The sequence below is a fragment of the Giraffa tippelskirchi genome, chromosome 3 (assembly GCF_054371585.1).
Source record: "Giraffa tippelskirchi isolate mGirTip1 chromosome 3, T2T-mGirTip1v1.2.pri, whole genome shotgun sequence".
Lineage (NCBI taxonomy): Eukaryota > Metazoa > Chordata > Mammalia > Artiodactyla > Giraffidae > Giraffa > Giraffa tippelskirchi.
The window spans coordinates 108,812,865-108,833,178 of NC_137277.1; the positions used below are offsets into that span (position 1 = coordinate 108,812,865).

Sequence of the window (20,314 nt, forward strand, 5' to 3'; positions counted from 1 at the left end):
CGAAAAAGCAAGAGAGTTCCAGAAAAACATCTATTTCTGCTTCATTGACTATGCCAAAGCCTTTGACTGTGTGGATCACAATAAACTGTGGAAAATTCTGAAAGAGATGGGAATACCAGACCATCTGACCTGTCTCTTGAGAAACCTGTATGCAGGTCAGGAAGCAACAGTTAGAACTGGACATGGAACAACAGACTGGTTCCAAATAGGAAAAGGAGTCTGTCAAGGCTGTATATTGTCACCCTACTTATTTAACTTATATGCAGAGTACATCATGAGAAACGCTGGGCTGGAAGAAACACAAGCTGGAATCAAGATTGCCAGGAGAAATATCAATAACCTCAGATATGCGGATGACACCACCCTTATGGCAGAAAGTGAAGAAGAGCTAAAGAGCCTCTTGATGAAGGTGAAGGAGGAGAGTGAAAAAGTTGGCTTAAAGCTCAACGTTCAGAAAACTAAGATCATGGCATCTGGTCCTATCACTCCATGGGAAATAGATGGGGAAACAGTGGAAACAGTGTCAGACTTTACTTTTTTGGGCTCCAGAATCACTGCTGATGGTGACTGCAGCCATGAAATTAAAAGACGCTTACTCCTTGGAAGGAAGGTTATGGCCAACCTAGATAGCATGTTTAAAAGCAGAGACATTACTTTGCCAACAAAAGTCCGTCTAGTCAAGGCTATGGTTTTTCCAGTGGTCATGTATGGATGTGAGAGTTGGACGGTGAAGAAAGCTGAGCGCCGCAGAATTGATGCTTTTGAACTGTGGTGTTGGAGAAGACTCTTGAGAGTCCCTTGGACTGCAAGGAGATCCAATCAATCCATCCTAAAAGAGATCAATCCTGGGTGTTCATTGGAAGGTCTGATGTTGAAGCTGAAGCTCCAATACTTTGGCCACCTCATGCGAAGGGTTGACTCATTGGAAAAGACCCTAATGCTGGGTAGGATTGGGGGCAGGAGGAGAAGGGGACGACAAAGGATGAGATGGTTGGATGGCATCACCGACTCGATGAACATGGTTTTGGGTAGACTCCGGGAGTTGGTGATGGACAGAGAGGCCTGGCATGCTGCAATTCATGGGGTCGCAGAGAGTCGGACACGACTGAGCGACTGAACTGAACTGAACTGAATGAGGAATAATGAGAAAAGGCCAGAAGCAGACTTAATATGTGGATGGTGAATTGGGGCTATCTGAAAGCCACAGGACATTGTACTGGTGGTTGTTTGAACAATTCATTCGCAGATAAAATAGAAACAATGATAAGAAAACTTAAATTATGGTGATTTTGTAAATGATATGAATGACTCATTAATATTTTCTTTCTAAGCTTTGACTGTGAACACTGTGTTGAAACTGCATTTCTTTTCAATATCTGCAAAAAATAGAGCAGGTTCAGATATTTTCCTGTTCCCCACAATATTTGATGCTTTAAAACATTGCAATAGTAATCTTACTTTTTAAATTTTTTTTATTTTTTAAATTAATTTATTTATTTTAATTAGAGGCTAATTTACTTTTAAGGGAGTAAAACCAGTTAGAGTTATCATGTCATATTATTAAAAATCAATCCATAGATTTAGTTAAATTAGTTTATTTTCTATTTTTTAACTTTACAATATTGTATTTGTTCACAGATTTAGTTAAATGTGGTCTGACAATCTTGAATTTCAAACACAGACATGAAGTTTTTCATATTTCATTGCATAATAGCAATATAAAAAGTATTACTGGACTTTCCTGGTGGTCCAGGAGTTAAAAATCTGCCTACCAATGCAGAGGACACAGGTTTGATTCCTGGTTGGGGAAGATTCCACATGCCTCAGGGCAACTAAGTCCTTACCACAACTACTAAGCCTGCATTCTAGAGCCTGCAAGCTGCAACTACTGAACCCACAAACCACAACTACTGAAGCCCGCATGCCTAAAATTGTGCTCAGCAACAAGAGAAGCCACTGCAGTGAGAAGTCCACGCACAGCAACTAGAGAAAGCCTGTGCACAGTAACAAAGACTCAGCATAGCCATAATAAATAAATAGAAAGAGTATTACCACAGTCAGGTGCAAAATGACTTAATATAGACTTTTAGTTGAGATTACACCTCTCTCTAATCGTAGTTTCATCAGAGCTCTCATTTCAGCATAACAGGATCATCTATCAGTTTGAGTTTTTATTACATAATTTTTTAGCACATAATTTATAAATTATCTTTGGATTTATATACATATTTTTAATTAGAGGATAAATACATTACAATATGGATTTATATTTTTACTAATGCTCTAACTCTCTGGGGTCCCCTAGTTGCTGCTAAGTGTATAAAGAGTACACTGATCTCTAATAATTGTATCTACCTAAGTAAAATATAGGATTAAAAATTTTAAGTTAATAGAGAATATCCAAAGAACTATTTTCCTTTAGAGGATCCATACATTACTTGAATTTGAGAAATTCCAGTGTAAGGCTAAAAAATGTTGCTTATTCCTGTTGTAGACTGTATGTATATGTGTATACATGTGTGTATGTGTGTGTGTGTGTATATATATATATATAAAATATCAATGAGATCATCCCATACATGCTATTTTATAACTTGAATTTTTACTTAATAATATGCTACAGAAGTTATTCTTTTCAATGGCTATAAAGTATTTTATCACATGACTGGTTAGCCAGTCCCTCATTAAAATATTTTTGCTGTTTCCAGATTTCACACTCTTTTGAGGAACATTGCAATAAGTGTCATTCTTCATTTTATAAACATGTGTAGGGTAATTTTGTAGATGTGGAATTGCTGAGTCAAGGAGAATGCACATTTAAATTTTTGATAGATATTGCCCAATTACTTTCCAAAAAGGTGATATCAATTTTATACCCCACTCACAGAGTATAAAAAATTTGCCACATTCTCACTTTTAAATCTTTGGAAACTGGACAGTTGAGAAATTAAGAACTGTATATAAACTGAGTTGATAGTATTATATGTTTCAGATGTGTACAGATGCTGCTGTGCTTATTAAAATATAAAATCATTTCAAAATCTTATTGCATATCCATTGTTAACGCATTTTCTCAACCAACAGCTACTCAAATCACTATCATACAGAAGTTTTATGATTTTCTTTTAAAAAAGAGTGCTCATGGTGGACTATCTGGAAGCCTGTAACTATTTTGGGTCTCTTGTCTACATGAAAAAACTACCCAATATAATGTAGGAAAATGGAAGAACAAGGCTTGGGATGGGGCAGCCCTGCCAGCTACCCATTCCCTTTGTACTGACATAAATACTACCCTAGTGGCCCCAGGATTCAAAGAAGTCCCTAGAAAAGATGGGGTTCCTCACTGAGAGGAGTTTTTACTTAACTAAGGAATAAGAGTATCCTTTATCTTTTCTGTTTCCAAGTTCCAGAGTCTTAATTTCCACTGCTGTGGAATCAGTATGCTGCTGCTGCTGCTGCTAAGTCGCTTCAGTCGTGTCCGACTCTGTGCGACCCCACAGACGGCAGCCCACCAGGCTCTGCCGTCCCTGGGATTCTCCAGGCAAGAACACTGGAGTGGGTTGCCATTTCCTTCTCCAATGCATGAAAGTGAAAAGTGAAAGTGAAATCGCTCAGTCGTGTCCGACTCTTAGCGACCCCATGGACTACAGCCTACCAGGCTCCTCCGTCCATGGGATTTTCCAGGCAAGAGTACCGGAGTGGGGTCCCATTGCCTTCTCCAGTGGAATCAATATAAGTAGACATTAAAAAAAAAAAGCTCAGCCATGTAGAGGCGACATAAAAGGCATATTCAGTGGTACAACTGCATTTGAAGTTCCTTCAAAGAAGATTATGTGACCCCTCTGTCTTTGCATCCCCCAGGGCCTGCCATGCTAATGAATGAATGAATGCTATGAGCCCTCATGTTCACTCCATAAACCTGCACAGAAAGCAGAAACATGCTTTCTAACGCTTTTTTCCTTCTCACTCTTAATTGGATTTCAGCCTTTAGAGAAATCTTTTTAGAAATTACTGTTGAGAGGGCAGAAGAGCCCTAGTTCAGTTGAAACATTTCCAAAGAGAAAGTTTACAACCCTGCTAGTGTGGTAAATACTGGGTCAACAACAGTTACCAATTCTACTTGTTACTTTCATCCAGAGGAGAAAGCTTTGATTACAAATAGTAAATCTGTTACTAAGTAAATATCAAAACACCACATTTCTGATGACCATTAAAACTCCATAACATTTGGGACTTCCCTGCTGGTCCAGTGCTTAAGAATCAGCCTTGCAATGTAGAGGACATGGGTTTGATCCCTGGCTTGGGAACTGGATCCCACATGCCGCAACTAGGAGTTCAAATGCCTCACTGAAGACTGAAGATCCTGAGTGCGGCAACACACAGTCAAAATGAATCCTTAAAAATAAAATGAAAAGCAAATCTAACAATAACCAGTAAGAGAAGCCTCTCTGCCCTCTCTTGCTTTTCACTTCCTTCAAAAAGTTTTAAAAACTGAGATATAATTCACATACCACAAAATTCACTCTTTTGAGTGTACAGTTCAATAGTTTTTAGTATATTCACCCATCAACACCATCTAATTTCAAAACTTTCTCATCATTCCCAAAAGGAGTCCCCTATCCTACCCGCCCCCCCACTTCTGGATCCTGACAATCACTAATCTACCTTGTTTCCTTTTACTTACCTGTAGTTAATAGTGCCTCTAGGCTTGGGGAGGTGGTGTCCATTAGTATCACAGATCTTGAGAGAGTTCTGTTTCCCAAGATGCTTTTCTTTTTCTGCCACCATCAGTAAATACTATTGACCAAGCACAGAAATCACAGAGACTTCTCTGTAGGGCAATTCCTCTTTGTCATACAAAAAAAAAGTGTGTGTGTTGAAGGTGGTGGGTGTCTGGGGAAAGATTAACTGATGAGCACATGGATTATTGCCTTTGCTGAAGTACGGTATTGACTGTCACGGATGGCTGAAGATCACATTCTCCTGAAGACACGAAGTAGTGGAGCAGTATCTTTCAGAATTAAACCAAGGCATTTGCCATCACAGAGTCCAGACTGGGTCTTAAATTAATTAACATAATACAAAACTCTTGCTGACAATTTGTATCTGGCATTTTGTCTGAAAATGGAGCACGGAGGTTCAGGAAGGAGCTACAGAGGAAGATGTAAGAAAGAAAAACAGCACAGCATCCAGGAGTTGGTCTGGCACTCTCAGCTAAGCCTTGTTCTCCTGTTAAACATAAACAGTTTTATAGAACACGAACATAGGGCAAGGTCATTCTATGACCACGATGGATCAAGACAAAGACCAGACCACTCTGTCCTTATGTCTGAATAGGCACTAATAAGAATGTTTCCAAACCATAAAAATGACCAAATATCCTCCTGTCCTGGCTAATAGGAGTGGGTGCTGCTTCCTTATCAACCCCAGCATTGGGTTTTTTTCATTTCCTCACCTTCTAGATAAGAGGTATTAAGATGTCAAATCATAGAATCACCTTTGATTTCTGATAGAACCCAATACAGAGCAAGGCCTACTTCCTTGACCCTCCTCAGAATCACATAGCGGTAGTAGTTAGTTGCTCAGTTGTGTCCAACTCTTTGTGATCCCAGAGACTGTAGCTTGCCAGGATCCTCTGACCATGGGATTCTCCAGGCAAGAATACTGGAGTGGATTGCCATTCCCTTCTCCAGAGGATCTTCTCAATTCAGGGATCAAATCTGGGTCTACTGCATTGCAGGCAGATTCTTCACCATTTGAGTTAAAGGGAAGTCCTTCAGAATCACATGACACAAACCCAAATCACATCATAGGTCCTTTCTCTCATCTCTTCCTGAGATGTTCATTTTCCCTCATTGAAACGAGTAATGCATCCAACTTGTACATCTACAGATTTGTTTCTTCTGTTGGTCTTCGGCTGAGAGACACTGATGGGGGAAGCAGGTCATCTTCTATAAGGGTTACTTCAGGGGACCACACAGTGGCTCTTGCCTGAATCCATTTCACATATCTATCTGCCATAGGTAAGACCTGACATTCCACCATGAAAATTTTATTTCTTTGGGTCATCACTTAGTGATTATTTAGGCAGAAATGCTCTCAGAGAAGAAAATGACCTTTAAAACACTCTCAATCATAGATGTTTGAGTAAGCCACTTTCATATTTCATTTACTCATTAATTTTTTTACATTTTATCCCTTTGAAATTAGGACATGGCCTATGATCCATAGTATCTTAAATTCTTTGAAATATGATGATATGTCTGAGCTCAAGTCTCATCAATTGTGATGTGTTAATACTATTTCCCAAAACTCAGTCATGTGCATACAACTCTCACAATTTTTGTTATATGCATATGCTACAGTGAGGGCTTCCCTGGTGGCTCAATGGTAAAGAATCTGCCTGTCAATGCAGGAGATGCAGGTTCGAACCCTGGGTTGGGAAGATCCCTTGGAGAAGGAAATGGCAACCCACTCCAATATTCTTGCTTGGGAAATCCCAGGGACAGAGGAGACTGGTGGGCTCCAGTCCATGGGGTTCCAAAGAGTCAGACATGACTTAGTGACTAAACAACTAACAATATGCTACAGAAATGATATTCATATTATATTTGTCTTTACAGTACCTCACTTTAAAGATTTAAGTAAATGTAGGGCTTCCCTGGTGGCTCAGTGGCAAAGGATCTGCCAGCCAATACAAGCGACGCAGGTTTGATCCCTGGTCCTAGAAGATCCCACATGCCGTGTGGCAACTAAAACCATGCATCACAATTATTGAGCCTGGGCTCTAGAGCCCAGGAGTCACAACTACTGAGCCTGTGATCTAGAGCCTATAAGCTGCAATTACTGAAGGCCGACACCCTAGAGCCTAAATTCCACAAGAAAAGCCACTGTAATGAGAAACCCAAGCACTGAGACGAGGAGTAGCCTCTGCTCACCACAGCGAGAGAAAGCCTGCGTACAGCAACAAAGATCCAGCATCGCGAAAAATAACAAATAAGTAAAAAAAATAAGATTTAAGTAAATGTAGTGAAAGTGGTTCAGTCATGGACTGAATTTCATGGACTATACAGTCCACGGAATTCTCCAAGCCAGAATACTGGAGTGGGTAGCCTTTCCCTTCTCCAAGGGATCTTCCCAATCCAGGGATTGAACCCAGGTCTCTCGCATTGCATGCAGATACTTTACCAGCTGAGCCACTAGGGAAGCCCAAGGACACTGGAGTGGGTAGCCTATCCCTTCTCCAAGGGATCTTCCTGACCCAGAAATCAAACTGGGATTTGCTTTCTTCTAGTAATAATATCCATGAAATCCTGGGCAAGACATGCTAGTTATAGCTTTCTCTAAAACATATTAAAATATATACACAACTATTTAAAAAATTGTAAAAGGTTGCTCATATTCCACAAAAAATCATCACCCTTGTTTGCCAGTGGTAGCTGTGCAATCCTTGGACAACTCTGAACTAGCTGATCCCAGGTGTAATAGAAGAAACTATATAATCATACATATTTTTAAACACAAAAATAGATCCAATTGACTATTTATATAGCTTTTATGTACATATAGTTGTGTTGGAGTCACCTGACCTTAAAGATTAGTTTTATGTTGATAAAAAGCACCAGATCTCTTAATACTTGGAAACACACATGAGTGATTTCAGATATAACCTTTGTCTTAAATATTGTCCCAAACATCGTAGATTTTATTTGGGAAATAAGAGGACAGACTTGCTTTGATCAGTCTGGGAAAGCTTCTTAGTAGAGAAAAGATTTTAGAAATTACTCAAACTCTTCCCTTTTATTATAACCAGCCAGAGGTCCCCTAAGCCTTGCAATTCAAAGTATTACTATATTTGGTGGACAGCGACAAGACTGAGGAGCTTGTTAGAAATGCAGGTTCTCAGGTCCTCACTGCAGCCCTGCTGAACTGAAGCTGCATTTTTCCTGGTCCCAGGTGATTCAAACACATGTTAAGTGTGTGAAGTACTGCTTTAACCACTGGAGCCTACCTTAGTTATTGCTTATCTAAAAATGGTCCTTCCCTACTGTATAGCACAGGAAATTCTGCTCAATGTTATAAGGCAGGAAGGGAATTTAGGGAAGAATGGATACACGTATATGTACGGCTGAGTCCCTTCACTGTTCATCTGAAATTATCACAACATTGTTAATCAGCTATTCCCAAGACAAAAATCAAAAAGTTAAAAAAAAAAAAAAGGATATGTGTAGGTATGGTGTGCCATTTTATTTTAGGACTAGAAAGGAACTGTACTTAACTATAAATGACTAAATAAAAATGGTCCTTGAAGGACATATCCCAGGCCAGGTAGCAAGCAGACCAGAGGTCCCTGATCGATTAAATACATTAGATTCATCTGTTTCCCCTCCACTGTCTTTGAGGGTTGCCACATTAAACAGAAGACTTAGGAAGCAAAGATGTATTTTATTTAGGGGGGAAAAAATCAATTTAAACTAAAATCAAAACCCCGAGCCATAATTTGTGGTCCAACAGCTGACTGAATCTAAGAATCAGATTAAAATAATACCCATTTCCTTTCTTCTTCTGACCATGTCACTCCCCCTGCACCCACTGGCCTAGAAACACATCTGTCCTCCACTGTAAAATTGCAAGGCTTTGCTTGAACATGCTGTGATAAAGATCCACATAAATGAAAATATTTATTGGTGAATTTATTCACACGAAAAAAAAGTGTCATCTTTTTTGTGGAGAAGGCATGGGCAATTCTATGAGAAGACATTTTCCCTGGAAAGCATTAACCCAGAGGTCTCCTTTACTGATCCAAGGGCCCCTATTCCTTCCCTTATGCATTCAGTCAGTCAATACTCAATACGTATTTAATGAATGAATGAAGGAAATCATTTCCCCTCATGGGCAATAGCCTAGAAAGTTTCCTTCTCTTCTCAGTCCCTCTTGAAACTCTGGATTCTTTCCAAAATCTGTTTGATATAATATTTTCTACCATACTATCAACTGAATAAAATCAAAAGCATTTTTTTAAAATTTCCAGTGACTAAGTAGAAATTGGTTATTAAAAAGACCAAATGAAATAAGCCAACTAGAAAACAAACAAACAGCCAGTGGCTGCACATAACCATGGATATTCTGTCTTTTGAAGTGAGCTACACTCCAATCTTTAGGTATAAGAGAAAAAATGTTTTATTTTTGCATATTCCTTATTCCATTCTGAATTCAAAATATACAGGCTCCAATACAGCTACCATTTTCTTTTTGTGCCTTATTTTATCAATATATTTAAAAATTTTCCAACTTGCCTCTCAACATTAGCTGTGGGGAGTAATGAGATGTTGCTATCAGAATATTATCTTATAATTATACATAATAATGGACTTTAATATATCCATGTGAATATGAGTAATGAGTCATTTATTTGAGTTTAAAGGTTCCTCAGTGAGAACATTTTGATGAGCACATTTCAAATCCTAAATATTAATGTGATTTAATTCTCTCCAGGTATTTCTAGCAAGGAGGAAGAGAGGGAAGGAATGGCAAATTACTCTGCTCCTATTTGGTACCCAGACAGCCTCCTGGGAGCTTGGTGACAAATAAAGATGGACAAAAAACTACAATAAAAGATATCACAGGTGACCTACCATGTACCAGGTATTGCTTCAGACTCTTGTTTCAGGCAGAAATTCTAACATAATGGTTCTTGGTAATGGTTGTACAGTAGAATCACCTGGAGACATTCAAAAGATATACTAATGCCTGGATCTCATTCAAAGAAATTCTGATTCAATTGGTGAGGTGGGGTTGAGGACATCAGAATGTTTTTTTTAAAAAAACTCCCTAGGTGATCTGCCCATGGGCCAAAGTTGAGAATCACTGCTTTGAAACATGTGCATTATAGTATTATTTTAATATCACTCATATGTAAGAGTGGTAAATTTATTGAGATTTCAGTGTACATAATAGAACATCTTCCTTTATGATTCTTGAGAACATGGGCTAGGTCTTTCATTTTCAGTACCCATCACAGTGTATAATTGATAAACTTGTGTTGAAGATCTTAGTGATGATGATTGGGAAGCTTCTTGAAGTCATATTATACTGCCTGGCCCATCTCAGTCAAATATATGTTTATTTAAATGAAAAAAAAATCTTAAATTAATGAATGATGATGGGGTGACATACTGCCATATCACTTCCTTAGAAAAAGGAGACAGAGAAGCTGCTAGTTCCACTGTTTCTGGCTCTGTGGAACTTTACTACCCAGCAGGAAATGACTAGCATGAGTTCTTTGCCATAGTTGAACCACAGAGCCCTGAGCCCATCCCTGGGCCAGCTGTAGAGGTCCTTGGACCCTCCCCTCCTTCATCTGAGGCTCCTCCTTGCCAGGGTCACGTTGTGATCAAGAAGGGAGAGCAGGCAGGGAGTGCCTTCCATGGGGGTGGAGTGGGGTGGGATGAGACACAACATTGGCACCATAAGAGAACAAAGAATTCCAAGAACATTGGCAGCCAATGACTGAATTCTGCTGTGATAATCCTTTATTTGCTTACTTGGAGTCAAACTTTTGCCCTTTTACAAATTCTTCCCTTTTTGATATGGCTGACTATGGTGGAACTGAATTCTCAGGCATTGAATGAGAGTCATGAGATCCAGGGATATTATGCATGTTTACATGTGTCTACAAGCTGAATTCAAATGTTACCTTCTATGAAAGAGTTCCTTTGAACAATCTGTGATGCTAGAATCTAGGTAGCATATCTTGTTGTCTTGGTTCATACTATACAAAATGTATCACATTATGTTCTTATCATAGGAGCATCCTCTACATTATAACATTTTATTACAGAAAGGTGGAAGTTGGGAGTCAAATTGTTTCCATGAAGCCTATAATAAAAGACATGTTCTGATAGTGTCAGCCTCTTTGGTAGATGTCAGTCCCTTCCCCAAATACCAGTATAATAGAGAACTCTCCACTACAGGACATTAATCTATGTATCCAGTGGCTTTTATGTAGGATACTCTAGGAGGAGGTCACATGCTGCACCCATTGCAATGCAGTTAAGAGTTCCCAAGTCTCACTTGGGAAGATGTTAACTCTAATAGAAGCATCATCCCCTGTTTCTCTGACAGATACACTAGAATACACACAAAGGCAGCAGGAAGTCTCTTAATTCTAGGAGCTCTGACTACACACAGATCTATTCCACAATACCACGTGGAAACAAGGACATTGCCAGGAGGGTTCACTTCTGCGTGATGGCATAATTGTAGAAGAAGGATCTATGAACAAATTAAGCAACTTTTTTTTACAGCTCTTGCCTCCTCTCTGGGTCTATCTTTCACTAATGCTCTTATTCAAACCTTCACTTTGTGTTCTTGATTACATTTTTAAAAACACCTCATTTCTAGAATCAGGAGATAAGATATAAATCCACATGTGTATTATACAACATATAAAAATACACAGACCCAAAGATCTCATTCTTTCATTGTTATTATAGTTCATCCCACTTCACCTGCAAATTGCCTATTTATCAACTTCTGCCATATTTCTTTACATTTTCCTCTTGTAATTTTGTAATTGCCTCTTATCATTCTAGCATCTTCAAAACTTTCAAACATCCTTTTATCAAACCAACTCTTTCCCTCCCACCCCCCACTGATGAGTAAAATTAGATGAGGTGTCATTCTGTCTTTATTTTCCTGACTCAAATCATTCCTGGGATTTTGTTTACAAAAGATTGACTACATTGTCCATAGTTTGATCTTTTTATCCTTTCACATTCCTTCAGTTTCTCAGCTTCTTTATTGATAGGAAATGATTGCAATCATCTAGGGAAATGTATTTGAGAAGGACACCAGATGGGATAGTTTGCTAGAGTTGCTGTAACAAAATATCACAAATTAGGTGGCTTAAACAACAGAAATTTACTGTTTCACAAATCTGGAGGCTAGAAGTTGGAGATCAAGATGTCAGCAAGATCAGTTCCTTCTAATGGCTGTGAAGACGAATCTGTCTCATGCCTTTTCCCAGTTTCTGGCCTTTCATTGGCAATCGTTGGTGTTCCTTGGCTTGTAGAAGCACCACCCCAATCTCTGCCTTTATCCTCACATGGCATCCTCCCTGTGTGTCTGTCTCCAAATTCCCCCTTTTTATAAGGACATCAGTCATATCGGATTAGAGCCCACTTTAATGAGCTCCTTTTAACTTGATTACCCCTGTAAAAGCCCTGTCACTAATGTAAGGTATTGGGAGTGGTTAGGACTTCAAATTTTGTGGGGACACAATTCAAGCCTTAATAGGGTTGAATTAACAGGGGATTACTTTTTCTGAGCTGTGTGTGGCTGAACTGGGCTCTGTCTGGCTTCCTCAGCAGTAGACTTGACTAGACAGTGGGCAGAAACTCTCGGTTTCATTCAGCCTTTTGCCTACACGACACTGGATTCACTTGGTATCATTTCAAAGGTAAGAGTCATTACTGAAGAGTGAAAATAGTGGCTAGGTTTCAAAGGGCCTGCCCACTCTTTCCATGGGAGAACAAAAACTCTCCCTACTCTGCACGTCCTTGTTCTTATCTCTCCTCATCCCTCCCCACGCTCCACCCCTTCTCCCAAGCTATAACCACATCTGACATTTTCCTCTGACCCTCCTCAGAAGTTATTTTGGCTAGTCACTACCTGCTGCTTTGCAGAAAGCCAAGGAAGCAGCTTATCGAGGTGTCTTTCTCAAACAGCAGATGTGCTGAGGCTTCCTGCCGTGAACCCTTTGTCCCTCTCAGCCCAGAGATCAGCAACAGGCTTATCTGTGAGTAAAGGGGTCAGTGGGATGAGCCAAAAACCCCACATGGAGGTGAGGGGGTGAAAGGAGTTGAATGAAACGGATAGTCAATGGAAGAGTTCACATAAGCATCTACAGAATTCTGCTTGAAGTTTTGGTTCATTTTTCCAACCTGCCCATGATGTTTCTAGACCTGCTTGTTATAGGACAGAACATAACCCTTAGCTGTCTCTCAGGCCTAAGGGAATAAAGCTGCAAACTTAAGCGGTGCTGTAGGTGGCTCTGTTTTTTTTTTTTCTCAATGGAAAAGCCAGCAGTTTGTTCTCAACTAAACTATTTACAACATTTGTGTTCTTCTGACTCTCTGACATCAACCAAAATAAAAGGTACTTTTGCCTCAGGGAAACTTGTAAGCTAACTGAGTTCATATAGAGACCAGGAAAGCTTATTGAAAATCATCTCCCAATATATCTGGGCATTAGAGTTTCTAGAAAGGTGATTACTAGGGGGAATTGAGAGATTAAGAAAAGACAAAAGAAAAGCACCTTTTGTTTGAGAAGACTTTTGGCAAAGGGCATAACCTGGGTTTGGTGGAGAAGGTAAACATTTACCTCTTACCAATGCTGTGACTTAACCTTTTTGAACCTCAGTGTTTACCTTTTAAACTTGTCAGAAGGGAAAATAATTCCTGCCTCAAGGGTGAATATTAAGTGAGATGATGCAGAATGACAATGACAGGTCATTTGTAGGCAAATTCTCCTGCCCATTTCAATAGAAGGATTTCAATTTAGTTTTGATTCAAAGGTAGGAAAGGAAAATGAGAAACACTCAAAGAGAAAAAGAAAGCAGCTACATAATGCTGAAACATCTCTCTGCATGGAACTTGCCCACAGGGCACCACATACTATGAGGCAACGGATTGGGCAAAGCAATGTTGAGACCAGGCATGCTCTGGCCACAGGCTCCCCAATCCAGACTTAGTCTCTTTCTAAAAGCAGATTTTTGCACATACATTTACCGATCAACAGAGAGACTTTGGTGCTGTTCTGGTGTAGGAATTGAGGAACAAAGGAGAGTTCCTTGAATTATTATAGCTCACTCTAGTGCCTCCCTTTTCTCCTAATAGTGTACTCTTTTTGTACCACACAGTCACTACATGTGTTGTCTCTCCACATGAATGAAGGGCAGAGAACAAGTCTGTTATTTCTCTTTTATGCACTGAAGCTCCACAATGCTGAGCAAATACTAGACGTTCAGTGAATGCTTTGTTAACTGGATTTTCACTCTAGCTATAACAGTCAATTTACGATGGGCCAATTTTCCATTGGGTGGATTCCCTGGTGGTTCAGATGGTAAAGAATCGGCCTGCAATGGCGGAGACCTGGGTTTGATCCCTGGGTCGGTAAGATCTCCTGGAGAAGGGAATGGCAATCCATTCCAGTATTCTTGGCTGGAGAATTCCATGGACAGAGAAGCCTGGCAGGCTACAGTCCATGGGGTCACAAAGAGTCAGACATGACTGAGCAACTAACACACAACTTTCCACTGAACACAACTAGAAGAGCTGGATTTTTAAACAATGATCTGTTTGAAGTCATCAGAGAATTACCATAGTGGGACTTCCCTGGTGGTCCAGTGGTTAAGACACCATGTGTCTGAAACCATTTTCCTCAGATTGGGATATGAACTCATGTGCTGGGACTCGAACTCATGAGGCTGGGACTCAAACCCAGCCAAAACCCATCGTCTTCCAACTGAGATCACAGACCTGGTTTCAGGACCTAATAAAACTCAGGTTCTTGATGTTTCATCACAGAAAGAATTCAGTGAGAGACTAAGTGATAGGTAAGAAGTAGATTTATTCAGAGAGAAACACACTCCACAGAGTGTGGGCTGTTGCAGAGGGTGAGTATGGCCTCAAAATGTGGTGTGGTTAGCTTTTTTTATGGGCTGGGTAATTTCATAGGCTAATGAGTGGGAGGCTTATTCCAACCATTTTGAGGAAGGGGGCGGAGATTTCCAGGAATGGGCTGCCGCTCACTTTTTAGTCTTTGATGGTTAGCCTTGGAACTGCCCAGTGCCTCTGGGTGTGTCATTCAGCTTGCTGATGTGTTACAATGAGCATATACTGAGGATCAAGGTCTAGTTGAAGTTGATTTGTCCGCCATCTTGGACCCATTTGATCTAATCAGTTTATGTTGTGTCCTAGGGCTGGGTCATTCTATCGAAGGTTGCGCTCTGCCCTCCTTCCTCCTGTTTCACTTCCAATGCAGGGGACCAGGTTAGATCCCTGGTTGGGGAACTAAGATTCCACATGTCCTGCTGCTGCTGCTGCTGCTAAGTCGCTTCAGTCGTGTCCGACTCTGTGTGACCCCATGGACGGCAGCTCACCAGGCTCCGCCGTCCCTAGGATTCTCCAGGCAAGAATACTGGAGTGGGTTGCCATTTTCTTCTCCAGTGCATGAAAGGGAAAGGTGAAAGTGAAGTCGCTCAGTCGTGTCCGACTCTTAGCGACCCCATGGACTGTAGCCTACCAGGCTCCTCCATCCATGGGATTTTCCAGGCAAGAGTACTGGAGTGGGGTGCCATTGCCTTCTCCGCCACATGTCCTGAGGCACAGCCAAAAAATAAAAATTAAAAATGAATTCCATTTTAAAAGAGGGAGAGAGAGATACACAGCAGCAGAAATTAGGGTCAGGGTCCTAGAGAGAAAGGAAATGCACCCAGGTGAGACGAAGGTTGGGGCTATTTCTCCTCTCCAGGAAGTTGCTGATTCACAGGAGAACTGGGGCTGAGAGGCTGAGGATACAATCAGAAAGTGATTGCTAATCGACTGTATCTCAGTAAAGCTGGGGGCAGGGGGTGGGGGGTGCGGTGGGAACCCCAAACAAATGCTTCTAGGGCTCTGAGGAAAAAAGAAAGGGATGACTAAGAGACAGAGGAAGCTGAGCAAAGTCTCACATGGTTTAGAAAATGAAAACTGGAACTGGGGGTTCCCCAAGGAGAAGGGGCCTTGGGCTCACAGTTGTGATCCCTGAAGGGCTGCATCAAGATGTAACAAAGAACCAGAAACAGCTCTGTCAACAGCAAGATTGAATTCCAACTCAGATCAGGGTAATCCAAGTCTGGATTAAGGCAAATAGCCCTATTCTAACTGTTTTCCAGAAGCAAAAGTAAATCCACTCTGGAAGAAGAGAACACCCTTCAGAACCTCTATACTTCTTCATACAATTATTCAATGATGTTTACCTTCATATAGCTTCCCTACCCTTGCCTTTCAGATCCTTACTGAGATGTGGAAAAGGCACAGACAGTCAAGAACCCTGGCGTCTAGATCTGTTTCCTTATTTGGAGGGTAAGACAGGTTTATCTGGCTTTGAAATTTTCTGTCTCTATGTGTGGAACTGAACTCTGCCTCACCTTCACTGTGCTGCATCCTCTTTGAGTCACCAAGAGGTGATTCACCTCACTGGTGAGGGAGAGATTCCTGCCCTAGGGCTAGGGAATGGCTGAACAAAGGATACCCAGCACTGGTCATATACATTCACATATACTCACAGCCCCGTATGCTCAAACATGCTCACAGCCCAGGGAGGGAAGACACTCATGCCATGTGAAGTCACAGAAGCGGTGCACTTGGGAACAGAGTGAACAACCAGGGGCTGTGGGAGGCAGGTTTTTAGTATCAAGAGGTGGGGGGTGGTGCAAGGAGCTCAGCTGGTGCTCTGTGATGACCCTGAGGGGTGGGATGGGGGGCATTGTGAGGGAAGCTCAAGAGGGAGGCGGTATTGGTATACTTGAGCTGATTCACAATGTCGTGTGGCAGAAACCAACACAACATTGTAAAGCAATTATCTTCCAATTAAAAATAAATTAAAAAAAAAAAAGGAGGGTGGGAGTGATCCCTGCTTCCCATGGAAGGACATGATTGGCTTGTTTGAAAGATTCTGTGGGCTGGTTGGGAAACTGGAATCCACCTCTAGGGATAAGCAGGAACAGTGCCTGGTCCCTTTGATGAGGAGGGTTGTTTGGCTAGAGGATCTCATCTGTGGAAGCCAAGTGGGGATAGAGGCTTGCTGTTAGACCATTTGAGGCACTTTGGATTTTACCAGTTGTCAATATTACTTATAATGTAATGAGCAAGATTACAGTCATGTCTGACTCTTTGTGATCCCATGGAATAGTCCATGGAATTCTCCAGTCCAGAATACTGGAGTGGGTAACTGTTCCCTTCTCCAGGGTATCTTCCCAACCCAGGGATCGAAACCAGGTCTCTTGCATTGCAGGCAGATTCTTTACCAGCTGAGCCATGAGGAAAGCCCAAAACCAATTGTCAGGGTAGCACACAATTTCAGGCCTTCTGTATATTTCCCAAGAGACAAGGCCATGTGACAACACCACCCAGCACCCAACTTCTGCTCCTCCTTGATTGCCTTAACTTTTCATGTACTCTTGCCACCTCACACTCCCTTCTATAATCCCATGGCTCTCACCAGAGTTTGGGTCCTCATTACCTCTGCAGCTACCCACCCCAGTATTCTGGCCTGGAGAATTCCACGGATTGTACAGTCCATGGGCTCACAAAGAGTCAGACATGACTGAGCAACTTTCACAGTGAAAAATTTTTGTCTGCCATATCAGCAAACAAAGGGTGTTGCGTCAAGCCATCACATTACAAGTTAACCCTGAGGAGATTCAGGATGAGAAAGCACAAGATACTGGCTTCAGATAGCTGAGGAACTTATCAAATGAATGATTTCAATGAACCCAGTCATGTGTATCTTACATACACAGAAAAGTGCTAAACTTTTAAACTTGAGATGTCTGGTTTTCTTTAATTAACAGTAACCTTTCAATGTTCTGACTACCTGGTCTTCATTGCAAAAACTCCTATATAACCTAGTTCTTCCCTTGCCTCTTGGAGCAGTCTCTCAGAGTGATCTGAGATGCTGCTTCTTGGGCTTAAGTCCTCAGTTTTTTTTGTTTTTTTTTTTCCGTCCCACCCTCACCTTCTCCCTCAGAGTCCATAAAATTGTTCCATGCATCTGTGTCTCTTATTCTGTCTCGCATATAGGGTTATCGTTACCTTCTTTCAAATTCCATATATATGCATTAGTATACTGTATTGTTGTTTTTCTTTCTGGCTTACTTCACTCTGTATAATGGGCTCCAGTTTCATCCATCTCAGTAGAACCGATTCAAATGTATTTTTTTAATGGCTGAGTAATATTCCATTGTGTATATGTACCACAGCTTCCTTATCCATTCGTCTGCTGATGGACATCTAGGTTGCTTCCATGTCCTGGCTATTGTAAACAGTGCTGCGATGAACATTGGGGTACACGCGTCTCTTTCAATTCTGGTTTCCTCGGTGTATATGCCCAGCAGTGGGATTGCTGGGTCATATGGCAGTTCTATTCCCAGTTTTTTAAGGAATCTCCACACTGTTCTCCATAGTGGCTGTACTAGTTTGCATTCCCACCAACAGTGTAAGAGGGTTCCCTTTTCTCCACACCCTCTCCAGCATTTATTGCTTGTAGACTTTTGGATAGCAGCCATTCTGACTGGTGTGAAATGATACCTCATTGAGGTTTTGATTTGCATTTCTCTAATAATGAGTGATGTTGAGCATCTTTTCATGTGTTTGTTAGCCATCTGTATGTCTTCTTTGGAGAAATGTCTGTTTAGTTCTTTGGCCCATTTTTTGATTGGGTCGTTTATTTTTCGGGAATTCAGCTGCAGAAGTTGCTTGTATATTTTTGAGATTAATTGTTTGTCTGTTGCTTCATTTGCTATTATTTTCTCCCATTCTGAAGGCTGTCTTTTCACCTTGTTTATAGTTTCCTTTGTTGTGCAAAAGCTTTTAATTTTAATTAGGTCCCATTTGTTTATTTTTGCTTTTATTTCCAATATTCTGGGAGGTGGGTCATGGAGGATCCTGCTGTGATTTATGTCGGAGAGTGTTTTGCCTATGTTTTCCTCTAGGAGTTTTATTGTTTCTGGTCTTACGTTTAGATCTTTAATCCATTTTGAGTTTATTTTTGTGTACGGTGTTAGGAAGTGTTCTAGTTTCATTCTTTTACAAGTGGTTGACCAGTTTTCCCAGCACCACTTGTTAAAGAGATTGTCTTTTCTCCATTGTATATTCTTGCCTCTTTTGTCGAAGATAAGGTGTCCATAGGTGCATGGGTTTATCTCTGGGCTTTCTATTTTGTTCCATTGATCTATATTTCTATCTTTGTGCCAGTACCATACTGTCTTGATGACTGTGGCTTTGTAGTAGAGCCTGAAGTCAGGTAGGTTGATTCCTCCAGTTCCATTCTTCTTCCTCAAGATTGCTTTGGCTATTCGAGGTTTCTTATATTTCCATACAAATTGTGAGATGATTTGTTCTAGTTCTGTGAAAAATACCATTGGTAGCTTGATAGGGATTGCATTGAATCTATAGATTGCTTTGGGTAGTATACTCATTTTCACTATATTAATTCTTCCAATCCATGAACACGGTATATTTCTCCATCTGTTTGTGTCCTCTTTGATTTCTTTCAGCAGTGTTTTATAGTTTTCTATATATAAGTCTTTTGTTTCTTTAGGTAGATATATTCCTAAGTATTTTATTCTTTTTGATGCAATGGTGAATGGTATTGTTTCCTTAATTTCTCTTTCTGTTTTCTCAATATTAGAGTATAGGAATGCAAGGGATTTCTGTGTGTTAATTTTATATCCTGCAACTTTACTATATTCATTGATCAACTCTAGTAATTTTCTAGTAGAGTCTTTAGGGTTTTCTATGTAGAGGATCATGTCATCTGCAAACAGTAAGTCCTCAGTTTTATCTGCCAAATAAAACATAACTTTTAACTTTGGGGACTTCCCTGGTGGTCCAGTGCTTAAGAATCCGCCTTCCCGAGGGTGGGATGATTTGAGAGAATAGCATTTAAATGTTATATTACCATATGTAAAACAGATAATCAATGCAAGTTCAATGTATGAAGCAGGGCACTCAAAGCTGGTGCTCTGGGGCAACCCAGAGGGGTGAGGTGGGGGGGTTCAGTATGGGGAGGGGCACAAGTACACCCATGACTGATTCATGTCAATGTAGGGCAAAAACAACCACAATATTGTAAAGTAATTAGCCCCTCCAATTAAAATAAGTAAATTAAAAAAAAAAAGAATCCGCCTTCCAATGCAGGGGACGACGCAGGTTCAGTCCCTAGATGGGAAACTAAGATCCCATATGCCTTGGGGCAACTAAGCCCATGCACTGCAATGAAGACCCAGCACAACCAAAATTAAAAAAAAAAAAAAATTCTTAACTTTTAGGTTATGCATTTTTTTTTTCAGTTGACACCTCCCATCTGCCGTGGTAACATCAGGCAATAGGTTTCTCTGGCTCTGTTTCTCCCCTAGTGGAATCCATTCTTGCCACAGCTGACGTACTAATCTTCATAAAATACTACTTTAACCACATTACCACCTAGCACCTGGGATTTGGCCTCCCCAAGTTGTGTGAAAATGCAAGGACAGCTAGCACAAGGATAG

General features: G+C 40.7%; 1 protein-coding gene across 4 annotated transcripts in view; it reads right to left on the minus strand.

Annotated features, from left to right (window-relative positions):
* EPC2 (enhancer of polycomb 2) overlaps window positions 1–20,314 on the minus strand; it is a 250,165-nt gene that overhangs the window by 198,934 nt on the left and 30,917 nt on the right. Inside the window, exon 3 of one of the 4 annotated variants that reach the window (XM_081580544.1) lies at window positions 4,685–5,150. The exons of the other annotated variants lie outside the window; for them this stretch is intronic. The gene's annotated coding sequence lies outside the window, so the exon portion shown is untranslated. The remainder of the gene's footprint in view (window positions 1–4,684; window positions 5,151–20,314) is intronic. 4 annotated transcript variants of the gene reach the window in all.